Below are 5199 nucleotides of genomic sequence, written 5' to 3' on the forward strand. Positions count from 1 at the left end.
CTGTCACAAAGCAGAGGCTTTCTCACTGGATTGTGGGGGCCATTGCACTAGCCTATTCGAGCTCGGGTCTCCAGGCCCCGGCTGGTTTACACGCACTTTCCACTAGGTTACCTCTTGGGCTCTGTTTAGAGGGGTCTCTATTCATGACATATGTGCTGCAGCTAGCTGGTCCTCGCCTCTCACGTTGTGAGGTTTTACAAGTCGGATGTTACTGGCCCTTTAGGTTAGGTAACCCCGGTTCTCTGCTTTTTTGAATGACTGGTGACACAGTGTCAGCCCTATATATGGGAAGAGGGTCCTGACGCACGCGTCACGACTGCCAGCCACTCAGGGCTGGCGTAGTGTAATAAATGCTTCTGAAGATACGCATGGGGGCGTATCCCATAGTGACACATCTCACTCATGCTACTCAGAGAACTGGGGTTACGACAGTAACCTAAAGTTTTCATGTAACAATCAGTAACCAGTTTTTTCATATACCCGTATACATGGAGGCAGTCTAATGTTCTAGTTTTGAGTAGTTGCTAATTAGTGCACGTTATTTTGATGCTTGTGACTCCACAGAAACACAGCTTGCGCTGCTTGCCAAACCCAACAATAAACAGGACGTTTGCATGCCAGAATATACCGGTTAACAACGGCATATCCCAGCTAGCATATTCAGGTTTTTCATATTCAGGATATGGGCTTCTCCTCATTATTGTAAATGGATATGGCGTTTACATGCACCAACTCATGAACAGAATATTTGAATATCCCGAATATAAATGTGCATGTAAACACACCTATTTCAATGGAAAACGTGATTGGAGGTGTTCATTTCATTTCACAACCCCAAAGATATACAGTACCTACTGTCACACACCACCACTTTCCTTTCATATTCAAGCCCAGTTTCCATGCGGGAGCTCACCATAGTTTAATGGCACAAGGGATAGATATAGATCCTGTGTGTTTAATTTGTTGGAGACTAACCTGTTTCAAGATGGCCTCCATCACAGCAGGGTCATTCAGGTTGAGAGCGGAGTCTGCTGACGTCAGCTTTATTTTGAACTTCAACTGTGTCACTCCAGCTTAAACAAAGATGTGGAGATAGATAGACAGATAGATAGATAGATAGATAGATAGATAGATAGATAGATAGATAGATTTTTGAATGATTTTCATAGGACCTGCACTTTCCTTGAATTATTTACTTTTATCAGCTTTAAAAAGTAATGCCAAGTTGTGAATATTATTTTGCCTATTTTTTATCAAACAGTAAATAACTCACGTTCATAGCAAATGAAATAATATTCATTCGTACACTTCCTGTCCCCCCACTTTCCAAGATGAATCGGGTTCATCTCACTGACAGCGCAATTCTCACGGAAAGCCTCATTTCCTGGTTGTCCATCCATCCAGTATCTGAATGAGGAGTCGCTCCCTCCTGACCACCACCTCCAGGAGTCTCTGAACAGACCGATCCAAACCTGTGCTTCGCTTGGCACCACCTTCTGGATCTCCTGGTTCTCAGTCTGGTTCCTCACACTGGCCAGGTCTGTGTGGTGCTGCCTGCAGTAGCGCTGAGCTTCGGTCCAGGTCTTTGGTTCGCTTACATAGATGTATCTATCAGAGGTACTGGCTGGCAAACCTGGAATAATGCATGTATTGCAAAGTTTAGTTCATTTTCACATATAGATATGATAAAACAAAGAAGTGAGAAGAAAAATTACAAATGCCGGTGAGATAAAGAAACACCAAAGGGCTTCTAGAAAACATCTCACGTCAGAAGCAAAAAAAGATTAAGTTGAAAGACACAGCAGAATAGGATAGCAAAAACTGACTGAGGAAAATGGCATCATAAAAATATGTATGAATGGCAATTAGGGAAAATGAAATTTTATTGATGCAGGGAGAGGAACTCAAAATAAGTATTAAAAAATGTTTTGACTTGAAATAAGAAACTTTAGCTTCTATTTAGGGGACTCACCATGGATATTTGTGTCATCATGGTAGCAGAGAAAAGAGCGACTTGAATCGCAACTCAAATCAAACAACTTCCCATTGAATATACCACCACAGAACTGCTTGCCGCCCCTGTTATTAGGTTCAGCACTTCCCCAGTTTGCAAACGCAGCTTCTTCCTCTCCATAGATGCTCTTATCTGACAGAGACCACCTCCAGCTGTCTGGTTTATCATACAGGCCGATCCAGACTTTTCTCTCATAACCTCTGCCTGCAGAATCAATCAGCCTCTTCATGTCGTCCATGTCGTCGATGGTGGCCAGGTCAGTGAACTTCTCTCTGCAGTAGCTTTGGGCTTCATTCCAGGTCTTTTTCTCTTTAACAAGGTGGTACTGATAATTGAGGCCTGAGCAGAGTCCTGTGAGCAAAATGACATGAACAAAAAACATATACCACATGTTACCAGATGTTCATTGCTGAATATTTAAAAACAAATCATTACATTCCTCTAAAATGCTATTATTTAGTGAAGTAAGAGCTCAAAACAGCCAAGTTAAATAATATTTAATTGTGCATTTTACTTTCACACACGAATTGTTTTGCCAAGTATATTTCACGTCTTTATAATGGTGGACATCCCACTTTGGAAGGAAACTCTTCACTTTTGTCCAGGTACAGGTTTGTGTAGCGTTGGAGTGTAAACACGGAAGTTGAGAAGAGGTCCGGGTGCACGCACGCATTAAAAATTTGCGCTAAATAATGGTGTAAATAGGTCTTTTCCACTCACAGTGTGGATTTTGCTGCACGAGATATTTGGAGTAATTTTATGGTTATTTTTTGCTCTTTTTTGGCACTCTAAAGTTCTGGTCACCACAGACTTCAGTTGTTCTGGAGAAGGCTGTTGTGCTGGCTCCCTGTGTGTTATACCTGTGCTTCAGCTGGCATGAGGATGAGTAGATAATGACAGAATTCTAATTTTGGGGTGAACTATTCCTTTAACACTTAATAGAGGACATTTCCACTGAGGACAGGAGGAGTTGGTCACTGATTTTGTAGCATTGTTTAGGCTGTCACAGATCACTGAGCATGCCACACCCAGCACACATTTTATTTGAGAGTGAGCTCTGGGTGTTTTTAAGCAGCTCTCCTTATAACATCATCAGACACACTCACATTCACACACTGATACTGACCTGAGAATAGCAGGATGAAAAGCATGGTGCTTCAAATGACTGTGGAAAAAATAAATTACATTTTTAAAAAAGTGTATAACATCAAATTTGTTGAATTGAAGGCAAAACTAAACATAAGGCAACATAAATATACTGACTTCACATCAATTTCTTCATGTACAACAGTAATTATTAGCAGGACTATTTGGCATCAGTGGCAAATGTTTTTGTTTTATTCAACATCAACTACCACGGCTGCTAAAATATACACTGTTCATCATGTCTGTTTGGGTGTCTGTGTTTTTGTGCATCCTCCTACAGAAATATCTTTGCTACAATTCAATATAGAGCCATAAAACAAAATATGATGTTAAGTGAGGTTGTGGGACAAAAATAAATTCATGACAACAAACCACAGGGCTAAGAAATAACCTCAAGACAATTTGTGTAGATAGATTTATAGATTATATATCCTAGACTAAATTTCTTCAATTGTTCTACCCAACTCTAAGTATTTGTCAAACCAAGGCATGATGTTGATTGTGTAATGCATGGTTGCCACCCATTGGAATTGCTAGGATCGCATAGGCAACATGAAAAACCAAACCTTTATGCATAGAGATTAATTAATATTAAGAAATATTACATAAAAAGTGTTACACAAAAAGGTATATCTCTCAAACTAAATGTAATGTGGTAGTCAACAGAGCGACGTGGCATCAGAAACCAAGGAAAATTAGTGGAAAGTCATTTTTTCATTTCTCATTCTGAAGCTGTTGTCCATTTGTCCAAGTGTTTTTAACTGGTTAAAATGAAGATAATTTAAAGTGTTTGCCCATATTTAAATATCAAGTGCCAAAAAAAACAACAACAAATAATATAATGCATTATTTTTTGGGGGGAACTTAAAACAATTAAACAATTTTTGGCCCTAAGCTGCAAAAGAAACAAAAAAGAGTGGTCTTAAGTCTCTGTTCTCTGGCTCCCTACTGATTCTAACTTCAAACTAACTTACACAAACTCATCTTTTTTTGTAACCCTTGTTAATCTGTTTTTGAGTGCTTTATTTTCCGTAAAGCATATTGTGACAATCCTGTGTTAAAGGCATGAGCTACATGAGCTGAAGAGTGCAGCTTGAGATACTTACAGAGTAATTCTATAAGGATGAAGAAGAGATATCGGACACCCGAAATGAGCTACTTTTTACTTTTACATCAGTGGATTTTTACACCAGTACTTTTACTTCTATTTAAGTAAAATATCAGCAAAAGTAACAATACTTCTACCTGAGTAGGACATTCTACCACTCTTTTAAAAATGTTGCCATTACTACTATTGCTAACAACTTTTAAACCCAAGAATATCAAATGCACTCATTGAAATAAAAACTTTACTCACATTACTTGAAATGGGAGCACTTGATATTTCAATCTTCAACACATATTTCCTTCTTCCCTCGCCCCACGTTCCCTCTCTAAGTGTTCTGTACACATATGGAAATGTGACCCAACACTCCTTACTTACTTTTTATCCTACAGGACAAGTTTTACTGACCTGGCCACTTGAAGGTCACCAACAAGCATCCACTATCAGCCTCTCTCATTTCTCTGACTGCTCTCTCTCCTCTGTGAAGATCACCTTTTTTGAAGGATTTTTTTGTAAGATACAGTTTACTAGCAGAGGCACGGCTTTTCTAGATTTCACCACAAAAATATTTGATGACGCTTTCTATCCAGCAACATAAACCCTTCCTCAGTGGTTGTTGTTTTCACTATGCTTTCAAGCCCTACTTAGTTACTTTCAAGTTGTGATTGAATATGGAAACATCATGCAGCTTATTTATCATTTATCTTTCGTATTTGGAAGCAATAACCAAGGGTTTTGTACAATTTATTTTGTGTCTTGGTAAATTTCTACCTGCAGTGTAAGAAGTGACTATTCAAAACTTATTATTTTCTTCATAAAGTCTACTTCATGAAATATCACAACTTGTCCTACAATCTGTAATTAATTGTACCTATAAATATTATGCATATTCACATATCTTCTTAAAGAACATAACAACTGTAAAAAATAATAT

At 38.6% G+C, this 5199-nt stretch overlaps 1 long non-coding RNA gene across 1 annotated transcript; it reads right to left on the reverse strand.

Moving 5' to 3' along the window:
* Window positions 1-2309: 2309 nt before the first annotated feature.
* LOC144543541 (uncharacterized) lies at window positions 2310-4577 on the reverse strand. Its single transcript, XR_013507985.1, has 3 exons — window positions 4518-4577; window positions 3141-3179; window positions 2310-2365 (listed from the first exon to the last, which is right to left on the reverse strand). It is a non-coding gene; the product is annotated as an uncharacterized LOC144543541 (long non-coding RNA).
* Window positions 4578-5199: the final 622 nt, after the last annotated feature.

The sequence above is a fragment of the Centroberyx gerrardi genome, chromosome 23, assembly GCF_048128805.1.
Source record: "Centroberyx gerrardi isolate f3 chromosome 23, fCenGer3.hap1.cur.20231027, whole genome shotgun sequence".
Taxonomy (NCBI): domain Eukaryota; kingdom Metazoa; phylum Chordata; class Actinopteri; order Beryciformes; family Berycidae; genus Centroberyx; species Centroberyx gerrardi.